The sequence below is a fragment of the Delphinus delphis genome, chromosome 9 (genome assembly GCF_949987515.2).
Source record: "Delphinus delphis chromosome 9, mDelDel1.2, whole genome shotgun sequence".
NCBI classification, from domain to species: Eukaryota; Metazoa; Chordata; class Mammalia; order Artiodactyla; family Delphinidae; genus Delphinus; species Delphinus delphis.
The window spans coordinates 101,819,397-101,840,538 of NC_082691.1; the positions used below are offsets into that span (position 1 = coordinate 101,819,397).

Genomic DNA, 21,142 nt, shown 5'->3' on the forward strand with positions numbered 1-21,142 from the left:
ATAGATAGGAGTTTTTGCAGCGAAGATCAGATAGTCTGAACATCAAAGGTTACTGTTAAAGAAAATCAATCAAACGCAAGTTAAGGAATTTAGTGCTTTCCTATACATGGGAATTGCAAGAGCCAGGGCGTACTGAGATCATTTCTTTGCTATGCACCCTAACCAACCAGAGCCAGGATCCTGTTCTTCCCCATCCTGAGTGCACCATTTGGGGGTGGCCACAGTGGCTGGGGGCTTGGCAGCGGACAGCCCGTTTCCACCCTGAGTTACCTCCGGGCGGGCGGGCGGGGGCTGTAATGGTGATGGCCCGATGGCTGCAACATCCTTTGCTTACTGATAGGGGGCTGAAGAGTCAAGATTTCTAGCAAGCCCCCCGTGACCCCATGTGCCTTCCTGCGGCTGCTCTGCGGGCGCGCTGTACTTTCCCACCCTTACCACCAACCCGTGAGGTTTTATCACAGTTTCTGCCAAGCCTTGACATTTTAACCTACAGTTCTTTTATCATAAGCGGGGTCGCACATCTTTCAATATGTTTAAGGCATTTGTCTTCAATGAGCCCATTTATGTAAGAGTTAAAAACGCGAAGGCCGCCCGCGACCGACCCCCGAGCCCACCCGCAGGCGCTGGGCCTCAGGAACGTGTGGAGCCCGGGGGCCGCTACGCGCCCGCAGCGGCGGTGACGTCACGCGCGGGGCCGGGGCCGCCCGTCACGTGGCCCCGGCGGGCGCGCGCTCGGGCCGAGGCCGCGGCGCGGGCACTGGGCAAGCGCTGGGGACGCTGGTGTGCCCGCTGCTGCGTTTGCTTGCCGGCAGCTCCGCCCGCTGCGGCGAATGCGGCTCGGACCCGGGCCGTGGCGGGAGCGAAGATGCCACAGCCCGAGTCCCGAAAGGCCGGGGTCCTGCGCTGCCGGCGTCGGGGTGAGTAGCGGATGGCCTGGCGGCGGCGGCGTGTGAGCCTGCGCGGCCTCCGTCCGTCCCCGCAGCGCCTCCGGCGAGCGGCCGCGGCCCGAGCGCCCGGAGAGTCGGAGGCTTCGCCCCGGGCCGCCGCCCTCAGCGGGGTCTCTGGCCGCTGGCCCGGCGTCCGGGAGTGTGTGGGGCGTTGGCAGAGCCGACGCGGCCCTGGAGGCCGGGGGTGGGCCGTGGAGGCGCCTGGCTCGCGGGGGGCGGCCGCGGGCGGCGTGAGAAAGACCCGCTCCCGCGCCCCACGGCGCTTTTTGCTAAAATGCCCCAGAAAATGGTTGCAGAAATTTTCAAAACGTATAGAAACTAGAGCGAATTGAGTAACCCTTCGCTGGTACCCTGCCCTCCGTTTCCACGGTATTCGGGCAGTGTTCACATTTCCTTAAGGGAATTTTTTTTAATTGTTCTTTTAGTGGTTGGTTTGTGCCGCTCAGGATTTGAGCGGGTCCTTGCGTGGCGTTCGGTGGATGAGCATCTTCAGTTTCCCTTTTCTTTGCAAGGTATTTGTTGAAGAAATTGGGTTATTTGTCCTGCACAATTTCCCAGCCTCTTGAAGTACGTGCCGTTTGGATAAATATAAAAATATCAAGTCTCCACCCTCCAATACTGGTAGATTTCACCGTTTGAGTGATATTAATATGCCCATGATGGAAGAGCTGTGTGTGTTTTTATCATCGAAGAGGATTTGGTCCAGCATTCCTTTTTACTTCGTGCTAGGAAAGTGGTTGGTTGGTTGGTTGGTTTTCCAAATGTAAGATGAAATTATAACTTTGAAATGCTTCTCATACTGCTGTGCGCCAATAAAATATTGTGATGCTACTCTCGTCCCCCAAGTAAGAGTTTTAGGCCAGACTTTTTTTTTTTTTAACGACACTCAATTCTTAGCTGTTACCTAGATATCCTAGATATATACCGTATGTTAAGGTCTACTCTGCCTTGAGAAAGATCTAAACCAGAAAACCTCTCTCTACCCTTAATGTTATCAGTAGGGCTTTTCAAATTAAACGTCATGAAACAGTAGTCCACACCGCTCCTGCCTCCTCTTGACAATTTCTGTGCTGTTCTTTGCAATTTGAGTTCTATCTTCACTTTTTTTTTTTTACTCTTTTATTATGGTGGTAAAATACACATACCGTGAAGTTGATTGTTCTAAGCATTTTTAAGTGTACAGCTCAGAGGTACTAAGTACATTCACAGTATTGTGTCACCGTCACCGCTATTTCCAAAAGTTTCTCCCTTACCCTAAACACAAACTCTGAAGCCATTAAGCGTTAACTCCCCATTTCCCCTCCTCCCAGCCCTTTCTGTCTCTGAATTTGCTTATTCTAGAGGCCTCACAGAATTGGAATCGTACAGTATTTGCCCTTTTGTGTTTGGCTTATTTCATCTCATGTGTTCAAGGTTCATCCATGCCGTAGTGTCTCTCAGACTTCATTCTTGGGTATGGCTGGCTAATACTCTGCCGAGTGGCTGTAGCACAGTTTGTTTATCCATTCATCCGTTGATGGACACTAGGTTGTTGCTGTGTTTTGGCTGCTGTGAATAACACTGCTGTGAACATGTGTTTACATGTGTCTGGGTGAGTCTAACTGGCCTCCCTGGCTCTAGATTTTTTTTTTTTTTTTTCCCTCTGTCCCAAACCATTTTACACACTGTTCCTAGAATTTTCTTCCTAAGGTGTATTTGCTTAAAGACATGAGTTAGCTTCCTTTTGCATGCAGAACAAGTTAATTCTCATCCTCAGGGTCACAGCCCCAGCCTGTCCTCATAGAATTAATCACCTTCCACTAGCCTTAACCAGCTGTGTGTATTCATTATAGCCAACCTTCCTACTTGGTATTCCGTTTGGAAAACTAAAAACAAATGTTGCAGTTTCTCAGGACTTCAGCTTTCCGCTTGAGATATTTCAGTTTTTGGCCATTGAAGTCTTAAAGTCAAACTTAAATCTTAACTTCTATAAGGCATTTCCTTCAAGTTTTTCATATAAAATTAATTTGGCCTTTGTACTTATTTGTATATACTGTGGTTTATTTATATCTTTATTATGGAATTTTTTAGAGTTTGCTTTAGGATATACCCAGTTTTTCACTTGATTTATTATTTCTTTAGGATTTTTATTCTTAGAGAAAGTGGGATTACTGACCAAAGTGTATAAAGGTTTTTAAGGCTCCTATGCCATTGTTAAACTGCTTTTTAAAAAGGCCCTGCAATTTATAACTTTCATCACAGATAACTGTATCATTTAACTACATGTACTTCAGTGAGTACTGAAAATGTTGCTAATTTGAGTTAGAAAATAGTACCTTATTTTTATTTGCATGTCTTTACTAATTATTGAGACTGAAGACTTTTTCCTGTGTATTTCCAAGTTCATCCAGGTTGTTTCATTGATCCATACAGCTGACCTCGAACAGCACAGATTTGAACTGCACAGGTCCATTTATACGCAGATTTTTTGGTCAACAGTAAATACTACGGTACAACAAGATCTGTGATTGGTCAGATCCTCTGATATGGAAGGCCTACTGTATAAGCAGATTTTCAACTTCGTGGAGGGTTGTTCTTCCTCCCTGCCGTATTGTTCAAGGGTCAGCTGTAGTTGGAAAAATGCTATATGTAGAGTCCCAGCCCCAGCATTACAGAACAGAACAGAGTTTCTCAAACTTGGCATTGTTGACATTTTGAGCCAGATAATTCTTCATTGCTGGGGACTGTCCTCTGCATTGTAGGATGTTTAGCAGCATCCCTGGCCTCTACCCACCACATGTTAGTAGGATCCCCCAATCTGTGACAACCAAAAATATTTCTGGACATTCCCAAAAGACCCCGGTGGTGTCCCGGCTTTCCCAGACATTGCCAAATATCTCAGGCTCTAGCTGAGAGCCGCTGGAGTATAGAGAGTGGACTTAGAGCTAGGAGACTAACTTCACTGGTACAATTCACCCTTCTGATACTCTGCATCTATACACAGCCTACAACGTGCATTTCCATGTGAACATTCTGTTATCTACAGACTAAATTTTTAAGTTGATCTATGAATCTTCTGTTAAATAATAAAGAGGAAGCAGAAGTGAGGAGAAAATACTTAATATATACAAATACACACAAAACTCATAAGGATAGACTACTAGAATCTGTGTCCATGGACCAAAATTAGTGGAGAACTTAGTCGTGTAAGCACATTATAACCCCTAGAAACCAACATACATACAGAACCCAAAACGGTAGTGTAAAGGTCAAAGGAGCGTTTGTTTGTTGGGTTACATCTACACACACACACATATACATATATACACACACATCCATTTATATATAAACACATTTATATATATACACTTATTTTATATATATTTAAAAGGTTTACTATGGAAAATTTCAGACATGAAGAAAATTAGTAGATTTTAAATAACCTATTAATGCTCAATCCTTTTCCATCTGTAATCCCTGTCACTATGAACTCATGGATATTTATCTTATACTTTGGGTTATAATGCAATACCACTTTATTTTTTGCTCAAATTGTTTTAGCTATGGCCATTGTAAGCTCTTTCAGTTGATTCCACCTGTTCCTTTGACATACCCCCATCATTGTGGGTTTCTTCTTTTTTTTTTTTCTGGTACTTCCTTACTTTCTGGCACTACAAGGTACTTCAGGCTCATCTGGTATATTTCCTTTTCCCGTCCTAGAGTCAGTCATTTCTTCAAGGAGCTTTGGTTCTTTTTATTGGGGAATGCTGTTAGAAACCAAGATTTGGGGGACATCACTGGTGGTGCAGTGATTAAGAATCCGCCTGCCAATTCAGGGGACATGGGTTCGAGCCCTGGTCCAGGAAGATCCCACATGCCGTGGAGCAGCTAAGCCCATGTGCCACAACTACTGAGCCTACACTCTAGGGCCGGCGAGCCACAACTACTGAGCCCACATGCCACAACTACCAAAGCCTGTGCACCTAGAGCCCATGCTCTGCAACAAGAGAAGCCACTGTGATGAGAAGCCCGTGCACCACAAAGAAGAGTAAACCCTGCTCGCTGCAACTAAAGAAAGCCCACACCCAGCAACAAAGACCCAACACAGCCAAAAATAAATAAATAAATAAAATTTATTAAAAAATACCCCAAGATTTGGGCACTAGGTATGCTTGTTGTCACTTAGGGTGTCATTCTTCTAGGCCCTCTCATCTGACAAGCAAGGCAATATATATGTACATATATGGAAATATATGTGTAACCATCTGTATCTAGAGCTAACATGTTAAGCTAAACATGGGTTCATACTCATGTCTTGAACTCGAATCCATTTTAATGCTATAAATTTCCTTCTAATCACTACTTTTGCTGCATCCCACAAATTTTAATAAGCTGTATTTTCATTTTCATTTAGTTCAAAATATTTTAAAATTTCTCTTGAGACTTTAATTTCCAGATATCTGGGTTTTTTTTTTTTTTTTTTAACCTTTCTGTTACTGATTTCTAGTTTAATTCCACTGTGTCTAAGAACATACTTTGTATGGTTTCTGTTCCTTTAAATCTGTTAAAGTGTGTTTTATGGCCCAGAATATGGTCTACATTGGTGAATGTGGGCTAGAGAAGAATATGTTTTCAGCTGTTGTTGGATGGAGTTTTCTTTAAACGTCAGATCAAGTTGATTGATGTGCTGCTCAGGTCATCTATTTCCTTACTGATTTTCTGTCTGCTCGATCTGTCAGTTACTGACAGTGTTGTTGAAGTCTTTAACTATAATAGTGGATTTATCTCCTCTTTTCATTTTTCTCAGGTTTTGCTTCATGTGTTTTGATACCCTCTCATTCGTTAGGTGTAAACAAGTACAAGATTGTTATGTCTTCTTGGAGAATTGCCCTCTTTATTATCACATAATGACCCTCTTTATCCCTAATTACCCAACAAAGTCTGCTTTGTCTGAAGTTAATATAGTTACTTCAGCTTTCTTTTGGTTAGTGTTAGCATGGTGTAGCTTTCCATCCTTTACTTTTAACATATATAAATTTTTATATTTAAAGTTTGTTGCTTGTAGACAACTTATAGTTGGATCTTGTTTTGTCCACTGTGACTCTCTCTCTTTTGATATTGTATTTTTTAGACCATTCACATTTGAAGTGATTATTGATATAGTTGAGTAAATATCTTCCATGTTTGTAACTATTTTGTATTCATTGCTTTTTCCTGTTTCCTTTTAATTGGGCATTCTATATGATTCAACGCTATCTCCTCTCTTAGAATGTATTAGTTTTCTGTTGCTGCTGTAACAAAAGAACACAAACTCAGTGGTGTAAAACAACAATTTCTTTTACAGTTCTGTAGGTCAGAGGTTTGAAATGGGTCTCAGTGGGCTAAGCTCAAGGTGTGGGCAAGGCTATGTTACTTTCTGGAGGCTCTAAGGGAGAATCAATTTCCTTGCCCTTTTAAATTTCTAGAAGCCACCCACAGTCCTTGACTCGAGGCCTTCTTCCTCTATCTTTGAAGCCAGCAGTAGTGGGCCCAGTAGATTGCATCATTCTTATCTCCTCTTTTGTCTCCCTCTTCCATACTTAAGGACTCTGTGATTACCTCCGGCCCACCCGCATAATCCCGAATAATCTCTGTATTTTAAGGTCAGGTGATTAGCAGCCTTATTCTGTCTGCTGCCTTAATCTGCGGATTAGAATGTGGATATTCCTGGGGGGCTACTATTCTGCCTACCACATAGCATATCAATTATACGTACTTAAAAATTTTTTTGGTGATTGCCCTGGAGTTTACAGTATGCATTTTAAATTAGCCTGAATCTGCCTAAAAGTAACACCATATTGCTTGATGTGTCATATAGATGCCTTGTTAATAGCATAATCCCAATTTGTGCTTCCCACCGCTGCGACCTTGCTGTCACTCATTCACTTACCAGTGTGCCATGATCATCTAATACATTGTTACTATTATGACTTTAAACAAATGGTTGTTTTTTAGGTCAGTTAAGAATGAAAAAATGAAGGACTTTATCTTCATTTTATTTATTCCTTCTCTGATGCTCTTCTTTATGTAGATCCAGGTTTCTGACCTGTATCATTTTCCTTCTGCTTGAAGAATTTTTTTTTTCAACATTTCTTGCAGGACAGGTCTACTGGCGATGAATTCCTCAGTTTTTTTGGTCTGAAAAAGCCTTCATTTCTCCTTCACGTTTGAGTTATAATATCGAGGGATATGGAATTCTAAAGTGGTGGTGGGGTTTCTTCCTTACTTCAAATATTTCATTCTGCTCTCTTCTTGCTTGCATGATTTCTGATGAGAAGTCCACTGTAATTCTTACTCTTTCCTCTGTAGTTAAGGTGTTTTTCACTCTCTGTAACTTCTTTGAAGATTTTTTGTCTTGATTTTCTGAATATGGTATACCTACATGAGGGTTTTTGAGGGTATTTAATCTGTTTGGTGTTCTCTCAGCTTCCTGGGGTCTGTCATTAATTTTGGAAAGTTCTTGGCCATTATTTAAAATATTTCTTCTATTTCCTTTTCTTTTTCTTCTCCTTCTGATATTCTAATAATGGGTATATGTTATACTTTCTGGAATTGTCCCACAGTTTTTGGATGTCCTGTTTTTTCCATTCTTTTTCCTCTTTGCATTTCAGTTTGCAGAGTGTCTGTTGACCTATATTCAAGCTCACTGCTTCTTTCTTTGGCTGTATGGAGTTTCTGATGAGCCCGTGGAAAGGGCTTTTACAATGCTCTTGGTTTTTAGCATTTCCTTTTGATTGTTTCTTACAGTTTCCATCTGTTTACATTATCCTTCTGAAAGCGTGCACCTCAGATTGGGACTGGAACCCACATGCTGGGACTCGAATCCAGACTGGGACTTGAACCCACGTGGCCGGGACTCAAACCCAGCCAAAACCCACAGTCTTCCAACTGAGATCACACACCTGGTTTCAGGACTTAATGAAACTGAGGTTATTGATGTCTCATCGCAGAAAGAATTCAGTGAGAGACAAAGTGATAAGTAAGAAGTGGGTTTATTTAGAGAGAAACACACTCCACAGAGTGTGGGCCATCTCAGAAGGTGAGAAAGGCACCAGGGTATGGGAGTGGGTAATTTCATAGGCTAATGAGGGGGAGGAGCATTCCAGCTATTTTAGGAAGAGGTGGGGATTTCCAGGAACTGGGCCACTGCCCACTTTTTGATCCTTATGGTCAGTCTTGGAACTGTCATGGCGCCTGTGGGTGTGTCATTTAGCTTGCTGATGTGAGCATATACTGAGGCTCAAGGTCTAGTGGAAAAAGTCGACTTGTTTGCCATCTTGGACCCATTTGGTTCTAATCAGTTTATGTCATGTCCTTAGGTTATGTCATTCTTTCAGAGGTTGTGCCCTGCCTCCTTCCTGCCTGTTTCACTTCTGTTCTTTGCATGTTGTCTTTTTCCATTAGAGCCCTTAACATATTAATTACAGATATTTCAAAATCTGTCTGATAATCCCCAAATCTGTGTCATCTGCGTCTGGTTCTAATGATTGCTTTGTCTTGTCAGACTGTTTTTTATTATGCCTTGCAGTTTTTAGTTGTTTTTGCTTTTGAAAGACTGACATGTATCAGGTAATAGGAACTAATAGGGGTTTGGCAGTGTTCAATGTTTGCTGTAGCTACAGGTGCCAGAGGCTTCAAATTCTTCTAGTGCCCTTGTTTATATCTGCCCTCTTGACTTTGGGGTTTTCTAAGCACTGTTCCCCAGAGAGAGTCTGTGTCTTGCATCTCTTTCAGCTGTAACCCACCGGTATTTGGAGCCCTGCTGGTGTGATGGTAAAAAGTGTCAGGGAGGGTAAGAGTTCTGCAATCTTCCAATTAAATCTCAGCCTATGTCTGTGACCTTCACAAGTGTTCTCCATTGTTGTAGCTTTTTTCCTCCCTGTAACGTACTCCCTTCCGTAGCTGCAGAGTTCCCAGTCTATTTTCTGGAAGCCTTCACCATTGTTGACTACGTTTCCCCCCTTAGGTTTGGCTGGAAGGCTTGGAGGGGCTGGAGTGGGAGGAATGCTCTTTCCTTCTTTCTTTTTTTTTTTTATAACCAGGTTCTTTATTTTGAATTTCAAAGGTTTAATATTCCATTTATACCCCATTTCTCTTTAATTTCCTTAACTTGCCACACGCCCTTTCCCGTTTTGACATTCTAAATAATTCAAGCTATTTTGTAGAATATGAATAGCACATCTCAAATGCCTTTGATTGGAAGACGTTCAGTTCAGCCAACACTTACTCATCACCTGGGTGCCAAGCCCTGTGTGAGGCACCTGGTCTGCATAGTTCTTCCCTTTATTTTCAGTTGTCAAAGGAGTCACTTCATCTGTGGTGCTTCGATAGGCTAAAGTCAGCATTTGAGGGAAACAGGCAAAGATCAGAGTTTCAAGTCCTTTGAATGAAGTTGTGAGCAGCTGCCATGTAGCAAGTGCTGGCTAGATGCAGAATCTTCCCTCCAGGAACTTCATTCAACTGCCACTTAAAGCACCTTTAACTTTTCAGAGTAAAATGCTGAGGCATGCCTTTTCTTAATCTGGAGAACGCTCTGGCAGTCTTTTCCCCTGGAGCATATGATTTTGTTAGGAAGGAAACTCTGGGCTTGTTTCATGTTTTGCAGTGATTACTCTTCCCCTCCCTGCTGTGGTCACGAGGTCTTCACCTTCACAGTGCAGACATGGTGGGATTCCTGGAGGTAAAGCCCACAAAAGTGTGGACCCCCCCCGCCACCAAAAAAAAAACCCAAAACCAATCTGCATCCCTACAGTTTTTCACTTTCACGCCAGTTCGCTCCTAGTCTCCAGCACCAGTTTACAGCTCCTGCAGCTTCTGCTCCAGGTAAGCAGATCTCAGCTGTGTCTCCAGGTTTTGGTTGGTAGTTTGTCCCCTAACCTTAGTTCTCTGATGGGTTCAAAAGTGTCATTGATTTTCAGTTTGTTCTTGTAAGGATGGAAGTGATGCCTTCTAAGCCCTTTTCATGCTGGAGCTGAAAGCGTGCTTTTTAACTTAGACTTTATGACTTGTTATCATCTTGAGTGAACTACATACATACGTAGGTTCAGGACAGCTGGTGTTGTATCTAGAGTTGATTACGTAGGCTAAATCTGATCCTTCGTATTTATCAGCTGATTAACAATGATTTCAAGCTACACTTCCTGATAGCTTTTGATTTCCTTAGAAAAGCTTATCACTTTGAAATGTCCTTTTTTTGCAAGTATAAAAATATCTTGCAACTCTTCAGAGAAGCTTTTTGTATGCATTATTTTGTACTTTATAGTCAACAAAAGCTATAGAAGCTCAGTCTTTATTAAATTTTCTATTTAGAAATAAAAAATTAGTACATGTAAGAATTTGGCAAATTGTCCCTTATCTGCAGAAACCTGATTCTGTTAGTTTGAGTTCCTCCTGAAGCAAATCCTGAGATATAAATTCAAATCCAAATTGTTTGTGAGTAATCCCAGGACACACCAGTATGGGAATGAGGAAGCAAGAGGGAGGAAAGTCAGCCAGTAAAGGGCATGTTTTTAAACCAGTTTCCGCTGTGGGCAGTTAAAGCTTAATCATGCTGGGGGAACACTGGGAGCTCATGTAGAATTGCAGGTGGAGAGTTACCTGATGGGGAGAGTGGGAAGGAGCTGGCCTATATTACCAGTCCGCTGTTGAGGGCTGCCCTTTGGGAGGGACACATTGCCCCATGTTTGTGGGCCCACCCTGCAGGCGGGCAGATGGGCTCCAGAGGCCGGAGCTGCAGGTGCTGGTAGTTGGAAGTCAGACCTACCTGTGCAGGTTGGTAAGGCTCGAGAGGATGGGCAAATGACTTTGTCTGCTGTACTGATTTCCTACAGCGTGATTCAACAGGATGAGCTAGGGTGGAAATTGATTGTTTGCCAGTTAGAGTTAGCCTTCTAAACCTCTTGAGGTGGTAGATTGCATTCAGAAATGAGTTTTCTGAAAAAGGCCGAAGATTCTGTCACATTATGATTTACTGAGGGTCTCTTTTTGGTAGTACCTAGCCTGTTCACTTTGAAATACAAAAGCAGGGAATTCCCTGGGAGGTCCATTGGTTAGGACTCCATGCTTTCACTGCTGAGGGCCCGGGTTCAGTTGCTGGTTGGGGAACTAAGATCCCATAAGCTGCGTGGTGTGGCCAAAAGAAAATAATTGAAAAAAAATTGAAAAAAACCCCAAAAGCAACAGTTTAGAACATAACCCTTGTGCTTGTGCTTCTGGTAATGGCAGACTGGGTAACTTCATTCAAGCTAGTTGATGCTCCTGAAAAGTCTGAGAATTTACAAAATAGTAAAGAATTACTGGGCTAAGATTTTAGGAGATGATAGAAATCCAGAGAGGTGAACTTCTTGCTTGGGAGGAGAATTACTGATATCTTGAGTCATGTGGGAAACATAAATTTATGTTAAAAAAATCACTGGATGATACATTTTTTAAAGAGTGGCAAATAGGAAATCACTGGTCTGTTCCTTGCCAGGTGGTATTACAAAGTGATTAAGGACACAGGGCAGACATCAGAGCACCGGGATTCAAATCCAGTTTCTCCCCTTAACTAGCTCTGTATGCTTAAAGCACGTTACTTACTTTCTCTAAAATCAAGAGGGGAAAAGATAAGCGTTGTTCTTTCCCTATCTGTTATATTTTACACCGTGGACTAGTATTTTGCTCTATTTTTGTTAGTCTTAATTTGCATATTTGACTAATGTACATAAACCACTTTGTTGGCACTGTATACCCCAAGAGGCTCGTGACGTGCCAGCAGAATAAAACACTCAATAGCCATGGTTGAAGGATAGTCAGCTCCGCTAGTATGTCTTTGGACCCTAGGACAAAGCTGGCTGTAGGAGGCCATGTTGACCATGGATGTATGTTTGCTGTCTGTATTGTGTGTGTTTGGATATTTCAGAACACTTATTTTAGCAACATTTTTTTTTCCTGTTCATTTATTTCATCTTTATCTGATGTACTTTTGGTTTAATCCCCCTTTTTATGGGCAGAAAGGGAACAAGAAATAACAGTTTTATAGTTTGGGGGATTGTGTTTATGTACTCTTCATTTTATGCGCCTCTGTCAGAAGTTGCAGTCTGGAGGCTGGTCAACAGCTTTTGCAGTTCTTGAGTTTGAATTGCTTCAGGTGGGGGACATGCCCCGCCACTTGCCACCACGCTTATGTTTTTTCTCTCTTGCTTCTTTTATCTACTTGGCTTCTGACTACAGATGTACATGTTTTTGCGCAGGCCCTTATGAGGCTGTGGTCACTTTCTCCTTATTTTCTTCCACAGGTCTTAACCAGGGAGAGCTGCTACTTTCTACTTATAGTCAGCCTCTACCAGCCCATATTCACTGACCAAACAGGTGTCCTGAGTTTGGGTATTTTAAGTACTTTGTCATATTGTCTATCCTTTTAGTTTTCTTTTCTTTAGTGTTTAATTAAATTTGCTTCTACCTCCAGTCAGCATTACCATGTGGTTTTCATCTGCATTTGAGGTATAATATATAGACAGTTACATGTATTTATGCTTCTTGATTTTCTTATAGAGAGGAGATTCATAAATATCAGAGGTCAAAGGATTGTTCTCAGGGAGCATATGATGTCTGGAATTTGCTCTGAACCTTTCCTAATTCAGTAATCGCCTTATTTATAATTATGAACTATATTTCCTTCTAGTCTTCAGAGTAGATAAGGAATGAGAAAGAATCATGTGTACTTTTGTGTTGTCATCACCTGGTAATTTCACAGGGTATGTAGGAAGGGCAGTGTTGTAAATCAGTATTTGTCCTTACATGACTACAGCTGAGTTAAAATATCAACGTGTCTCTCTCAAGGAGAAAGCTAACAAATGTTTGCTGTTTGACCCTTTGGAATATAGAGTATACTGATCAGAAAGTAGCTAGAAACTACTGAAAGGTAAATACTTCACATTTAAAGAGAGACATTTTAAACTTCATTAAATGTTATGAAAATTATTTTGTACGGAAGGAAAATGGGGGCTGTCCCGTTCAGTTAAACAGAATTGTCTCATTAGCCTTGTAGTAAAAAAAAAAAAAAAGATGGATATTCAAAGAGGCATGCTAATTTCAGACTAGATAATGTTTTATAGAGAAAAACCAGTTTTTCAAATCATGCTTTTAGAATATTTGTTTAGTGTCCAAATTTTATTCTCAAATTTTTGACAAATTAATGGAATTAAAATATTTCTTTCTTTAAGTATGCTAAAATCCCTTTGCTTCTGAGGTTAAAAGAAAAGGCCATATGTTTCATTTGAAGCCTTCTACTATTTAATCCTCTCCAAATTTGTTCTTATATTTTTAAGTTAGGAAAGGCAATTTTTTCCTAAGAAAATTTTTACCCTGATTATTAAAAAAATACATATTCTTTGTATTTCTTTTTAAATGAAGAAAAATAGAACATTATCCATAATGCTGCTAATCATAATCTATGAAATTTATTTTTCAGTAACTGCAAATAGCAGTATAACATTTTATGGCTAGTGTAGAAAGATTAAAAACAGCTAGTAGAATTTACAGCAAAACAATAGTGGTGAGATTTCAGGGTTTTTTTAATTTTTAACTTTTGGCTCATCTGCACTGTGATGAGAAAAACAACTTTTGAGGAAAACAACTTGTTTTTCTGAGTTGCTGCGTAGGCATTTTACACTATGATAACTCTACTCACACCCGGAGTTTAGACATTCAGATCAGGGCTTGAGTTTAGGGTGCCTGTCCTAAGTTCCCACTTTGCCTTTCCCCAGGGCATCTTTTTATTTTTTTTTGGCTGCGTTGGGTCTTCGTTGCTGTGCACTGGCTTCTCCTTATGCTGGCTTCTCTTGTTGTGGAGCACGGGCTCTAGGCGTGCGGGCTTCAGTAGTTGTGGCACACAGGCTTAGTTGCTCCGTGGCATGTGGGATCTTCCCGGACCAGGGCTCGAACCCGTGCATTGGCAGGCAGATTGTTAACCACTGCGCCACCAGGGAGGTCCCCTCACTCAGCATTTTTAATTCAATACACCAGCTCCGGCTTCTCAACACATGTATTTTCTGATTTTTTAGCATAATAGCAGAACTTAAAGTGTCAATCCCCGGCACCTTACATGGTGTCTGGCATGTAAAGCTCCTACTGTGTTCCCAGTGTTAACCTTTTCTTTAGGATTATTTAATGATTTTCAGAAGAAAAATGTTGGATCATTTAGTACATTTAATAGGCTGTGATTGGAAAATTAATGGAATGATTTTAAGTATCTGTAGAGTGACACTGTAAAATAGGCATTGTCTTAGTGAACTGTTCATAATCTAACCACTTTGTGGAGCGTAACTGAGTAGTCGTGGGTACGCACTGTGTTCTTTGTTACTAGAAGATGACTGTGAAAAGCATCTCAAAATGGGTCTTCTTAGCTTCAACTATTGTGCTATTGAGAAACACCCTTCACTCTGATCTGATAATGATGCAGGAATTTAACTTCAGTGAGATCTCATGAGATTTTAGACCTTTGTGACCTAATGGTTTGCCACAGAGCATTTTTTGTGTAACAGTAGATGCTGATGGTAGCAAAAAAAGCCTTGGTTTTTGAACAGCCACTATGGAAAACAGTGTGGAGGTTCCTCAAAAAATTAAAAATAGAGCCACCATACGATCCAGCAGATCCACTCCTGGGTATTTTTCTGAAGAAAACATAAAACACTAATTTGAAAAGATGTATGCACCCCTGTGTTCATTGCAACATTATTTATAATAGCCAAGAAATGGAAGCAACCTATGTATCCACTGATAGATAAATCGATAAAGAAGATGTGAGATACACACACACACACACACACACACACGCACACACACACACACAATGGAATATTATTCAGCTATTAAAAAACAATGGAACCTTGCTGTTTGTGACAACATGGATGGACCTAGAGGGTATTATGCTAAGTGAAATAAGTCAAAGAAAGATTTCACTTATATGTGGAATCTAAAAAAGAAAACAGGGCTTCCCTGGTGGCGCAGTGGTTGAGAGTCCACCTGCCGATGCAGGGGACGCGGGTTCGTGCCCCGGTCCGGGAAGATCCCACATGCCGCGGAGCGGCTGGGCCCGTGAGCCATGGCCGCTGAGCCTGCGCGTCCGGAGCCTGTGCTCTGCAACGGGAGAGGCCACAACAGTGAGAGGCCAGTATACCGCAAAAAAAAAAAAAAAAAAAAGAAAAAAAAAGAAAACAAACAGACATAAAACAGAAACAGACTCATAGATACAGAAAAACTGGTAATTGCCAGAGAGGATGGGGGGTGGGGGAATGCATGAAATAAGGAAATTAAGAGGTACAGACTTCCAGTTATAAAGTAAATAAGTCACAGGGATGCAATGTACAGCATAAGAAATATAGTCAATAGTGTTGTAATAACTTTGTGATGACAGATGATAACTTATCGTGGTGATCATTTTGTAAGGTATAAAAATACCGAATCACTCTGTTGTATACCTGAGACTAATATAATATTATAAGTCAGTTATAGTTCAGTAAAAAAAAATGACAATGAAACTGTCTGTAAACTGCTTAGCTGTCTTCCTCCTCTCCTCCTCTTCCTTCAGAGTAAACATTGATTTCCCAGGATGTGCTCTGCTTACATATTATACTCTTGTCTAAGATTTCTTGTTGCACAGAATCTAAACAGTGTCCTGTAACTTCTTTTGGAACAGAAATACACCTTAAAAATTATATAGTTATTTGTTAATTGTTAACACTAGATACTGTGCTAAACATAATGGGTTTGGAAAGATGGGAATGATCCTGTCCTTAAGGGGGTTTGCTTATAGTAAGTATAACAATGCTTGTACTATAGGCAAATTGTTCATTGGTATATCTCCAGTCCGCGTATCTGGAAAGGATTCTTCTGTCGTTAACTGTACCTCTCCAGAATCTGAGTGTTGGCGTCTCATTTTCCAACCACAACATTCAGTCTTTCCAGGTCACTCTCTTTGGTAACATAACTCCAGCAATCATTCAGCCACACCGGAATCTGATCATTGGCCCATCCACATTTTTTCATCCTGCTTCATTCTTCCTTATCCTCTCATTTCTCCTTGTCTGGCTTAAATCTGTGGTTTGTCATTCTAATCAGCACATTGCATATACCTTTCCGCATTCTTCTTCTCCTGGACCTCCCTGGCAAAACCCTGACTCTTAGCTTACAAGGCACCTGTTCCTGAGCAGCTCCCAGACCATGGCTAGAGAAAACATGAAACCATACCATCTTGTCTCACTGCAAATTCATGTAAACAGGTGGTTAGTCTTTTAATCATTTGAGTTTTAAAAAATATATTACATTGATATCTAACTGCTGAAGTTTTCGCTTTATTAACTATTTAAGTTTATGATTGAAAGTGTTTGGTTACTAGTTGTTTTGTATTAACTAACCTTAAATATTTGCTTTGACCCTCCTTTTAAAGGTTTTCATGTCTTGGATGTTGAAGCCATGGGTATATAGAAAGAATGGCAAACAGTACGAAGCAAAAAGACTTTATTGTGTAGATGCTGGATTCATTATTTGTTAGCATAGATTAGATTAAATTTTCAGCCTTTTGATTTTTGTTTGGATGTTTTAATTTCTTAAGCAGTTAGGGACCTGTTACTTTATTATATAACAGGCATCTGATTGGTTTCCACTTTTTTTATATTTGGTTGTTAACTTCTTGACCTGTGTCTAAAGGACTTCTGAAGTCTTTTGCTTCTGAAGATTTATGATTAATTATATTTAAAAAATGACCTGATTTTGTAAATTCCTCTCATTTTTATAGGTTCCTTAATTTAGTATAATGATTCACTACATAAAACAATTTCTCTAAAAAAATTACCATAATATGGCTTAAAAAAATAATAATTTTTACCTGATAGAATTGTTGAAAGTTAATACATTTTACAGTTCAGGACAAGGACTCTTGATGTTGAGCTGTTGTGGAGAGGATGAGCTGGGGGTGTTCCGTGAAGAATCTGGACAGAGTTGGCCAAATCTTATGGGTGAGGTCTTCAGGATAAAACTCTTTCATTTTGCCCGTAAGTGCTGGCAGTCAAGAGGTAGCCTAACATCATGCAGTGAACAAAATAGAAAGTAGCCTCCTGTTTTATCACAAAGAGCTTTATTTAATTTGTGAAATTGGACAGTGAGAGCCTGTTGTTTTTTGTACCTTTTCTAATAATAATTATGGCTATTGTCCTGCCCAGTTGTCATACTGTTGTTGACATAAAGTAGTCATGATCTCCACGTGTAGCATTAAGGTATTGCTTGGCTCAAACAGGATAGTAAACATTTGTTTTGAAATCCCGTATTTTACAAGCATATTGATAACCATATTACAGTAATCTTTTCTTTAATTTCAATAAATATTTATTAAATGTTTACTATGTGCCAGATTTTGTTATAAGTTCAGGGGATACTGTAGGAAATAAAACAGACAAAAAACTTGCTCTGATGAAGCCTACATTCTAGCGGGGGGAGATAGATAATAAATAATAAATGTAATGAACAAGGAGTTAATGTAGTATGTAAGAAGGTGGTAAGCTGCATGGAGTAGGGAAGATGGGAAGTGCTGGTGTTTGGCAGTTGAGTTGCAGTTTTAAATATGGTAGTCTAGATGGAACTTTGTTGAGAAGGTAATATTTGAGTAAAGATTCAATAGAGGTGAACTTAGCTGGGGTGAAAAGTATTCTAGGCAGAGGGAAGAACCAACGCATAATCCCTAATACATTTAGCGACGTATAAGGAGACCAGTTTCTAGGATGAAATAAATGAGGAGGGAAGTAGTCGGAGATATAGTCAGACTATTAGGGACTTGTAGGTCATTGTAAGGAACAGATGGTCACAAATACGTTTAATATTATATTTTAAATTTAGACCTAATGAGGAAAAAGTTAACATGTGTTGAATTTGTCCTATATTCTTTCATTCTGTAGATATTTTCCAGCATCTTCTATGTGCCATTTATTGTGGCACTATGCTAAGTGAAGGGAGTACAGTGAGCAAAGAAACAGCCACAAAAGGTAGCCACAGTTTTTATGGAGATTATCTTGGTCCCGTGCAAATCAGTGTTTGTGTGCTAACCATTGTGCCTGATGCTTTACAAATATTATCTTACATAATTCTAAGTATTTCATTTAATTCTAAGTATCTAGTAAGATAGACAGTATTGTTAACTTGGAATACAGTTGATGAAAATGAGGCTAAGAAAACTTGGTAATTTTTCCAAAGTTGCATAGCCAGTATGTGACAGAATGGGATTAGAACTTAATCTTGTCTTTTCATTATCTGTTGTTTGGTTCCCAATCTGTCTCTGCGTCATAGGTAACCTATTAACTGTGGAAGCTTGTTAAAGCTGTAGACCGCTTAGTGCTACCTCCGCAAATTCTTGTTTAGTGCATCTGGCACAGAGCCCCGGGAATCTGCATTTGTAATAAACACTCTAGGGACTCCTGTATTTTGGAACTGTTGCCTTCAATATTATATTTATGGTGGGCATCCTAATCTTGTCCCTGTTTTTAAAGAAAATGACTTCATCATTTCACCATTGAGTATCATTTTTGCTGTAAGATATTTAGAGATGCTCTTGGTCAGATTAAGGATTTCCCTATTCCTAGTTGCTAAGAATTGAGTGTTGAATTTTAATAAGCTCTTTATAACCTCCACTGACCAAATCATATGCATTTTTTCCTTTAATTTTTTTTAAGGTAGATAATAATAGGTTTTCAAATATTGAACCAGCCTGGTATTCCTGAAGTAAATATAACTTGTTCATATGTATTCATTTTTTAAAACATTATTTGTTTCAGTTTTAGTGTTCTCTTTAAGATTTTCATAATCTGTCAGAGATTGTCTTTAATATTCCTTCCTCATACTGTCCCTGTCTTGTTACCAGGATGATAATAGCCTCAGAAAGTGAGACAAGAGCACATTTCCTCTTTTTCTGTTCTTTGGAGGCAGTCGTATGAGACTATTCATCTGTTCCTCAAATGTCTTGATAGAACTCACTTGTAAAACTGTCTAGAAATTTTTTATCTAGAAATGGTTTAATATTCAAAAGGACTAGTACAGCCATCCCAGTTTCCTGATTTTCCAGTCTTAGTTGTGCATTTACATTTTTCTAGGAATTTATCCATTCCACTTAAATTTATGAACAATGCTTTTATTTTTAATCCACATCTATATTTATGCTCTCTTTTTCATTTTTGGTATTATTTATTCCTGCTTTCTCTTTATCTTTTTTTCCTCTCTTTTTTTCTTGATTAGTATTGCCAGTGCTTTGTTAATTTTATTGATCTTTTAAAGAACCAACTTTTGGCTTTGTTATTACCTTGTCTCATTTTCATTTCCTGTTAATTCCTGATGTAACTGTTTTTGTTTCCTTCTTTTACTTTTGTTGGGCTTGTTCTGTTTTTCTGAATTCATTGTTTGTGGTCTGTATTTTCTAACATTAGCATCCCAGGCTATAAATTTAGCTTTTGCTGTATCTCACAAGTTTCAAAAAGTAGCATTTTCAACTATTTAGTTCTAAATAGCTTCTAATTTCCATTTAGACATTTTTTGAGTTTTCTGGTTATCTTTTTGTCAGTGATTGGTTTTCAGCTTAGTTGTCTTGTGATCACAGCATGTGGTCTATAGGATGCAAACTGACCCCAGTTCTTGAGGGCATTTGCTTTTGCTCTACAGCTCTTCCCCAGGTATTTGCAGTACTCACTACTTTATTTCCTTCAGGCCTTGTCTAAATATCACCTTCTCGGTAAGGCCTTCCCTAACCATCTACCTAAAATTTCACATACCCTTTTCTACTTCATATCACTCTTCCCTGCTTTATTTTTTCTCCTTAGCACTTACCACTTTCTAATATTATCCAACATCGTGTTCAAAACTGGGTAGGGAAGGAAGTAAAGTCCTTAAGGGATATGTGGCTGGGGACAGAAACAAAGTATAAGCTTTGAGAGAAGGGAAAGGTTGAGTGCCTGCAGTGAGATTGAAGAGTAACTAATAATAGTAGTGCAGGTGACCCTTGAACAACAGGGGTTTAAAGTGCTTGGGTCCACTTATACGTGGAGTTTTTTCAATAAATAATACAGTTTGCCCTCCGTATTTCACAGGTTTTGAATCTGTGGATTCAGCCAACCGCGGACAGAAATTGCCATCTGTGGTTGGTTGAATCCCTGGGTGTGAAAGCCGTGGATAAAGAGGGCCAGTAAGGGACTTGAGCGTCTGTGGGTTTTGGTATACACGGGGGCTCTGGAAGCCAACCAGGCGGATACCAGGGGACAGATGCTAGTGTGGGTAAGAACAACACAGCTGGGGAGTCAGGACTGTGCTCAGAGAGTGAGGTTTTCATTTAATATTTAAGAGGTTCGTCGATCAGTTGTGGATGATGATAAAATCAAGAGTAGGGGCAGGGTCCCTTAAGTAGAATGTGGGTGAAGGTTGTAGGAGGGACATGAATCAAGACATTTGGAAACTAGGGTTTTGAAGGATTCTGGACATCACCCAACATGGTGGTGGGATTTGGGATAAAGAAGAAGGATGTGAACGAAATGTCAGTGTCCACCTGTCTTCCAGAGCTGCTTGACGGAATAGCCCTTGAATAGCATCGTCTGGCTTCTTGTGATTGGAGAAGGGATTGGCTGACTTTCTCTCTTGGTCCATTCTGCGTTCAGGGTCAAGGAGGCCAGGTTGAACTGGGAAGGCCTGGAGTGGTTTGAGGAAAACAATCTAAATATAAATCTTAGATAGTTGAAGAAGCGATTGGCTCCTCAGATGCACAGTTCTTTATGCCATCAGTGCAGCCTGTGCAGGTAGTCTTGAACTAAAGAATTTCATGGCCTTTTGAGGAATTAGTGCTTTCGTTTTCGATGTTGTTTGTTTGCTTATTTTTTTCCTATCCCCAAGCAAATATTTTAGGAAGTTATAATGCCTGTTTTAGTTGAAATCTAATGTTTCACCTAAATGTTTCTAGTCTGTATTTCTGCAACATTTCTATCGCAAAGTTGCAACTTTTGATTTTTCATTTGTTTTGAATCCTCCATTCAACATTTTCTTCTACTTCCAAGTAAAGTTCTTTTTCTGTGCCTGTCTTTAATTTTAAAAGTGCTAACAGCTGACATGACAGTACTTTCATTGTTACCTGACTTTCCTTTTGTACTGTAGTCATTTCCCTTTGGTATTACTGT

General features: G+C 40.1%; 1 protein-coding gene across 6 annotated transcripts in view; it reads left to right on the forward strand.

Annotated features, from left to right (window-relative positions):
• Positions 1-747: 747 nt before the first annotated feature.
• The window catches only part of GALNT11 (polypeptide N-acetylgalactosaminyltransferase 11), a 54,758-nt gene continuing 34,363 nt past the window's right edge, over positions 748-21,142 (forward strand). For all 6 annotated transcript variants that reach the window (XR_009520702.1, XM_060021156.1, XM_060021152.1 and 3 more), the window contains exon 1: positions 748-917. The gene's annotated coding sequence lies outside the window, so the exon portion shown is untranslated. The remainder of the gene's footprint in view (positions 918-21,142) is intronic.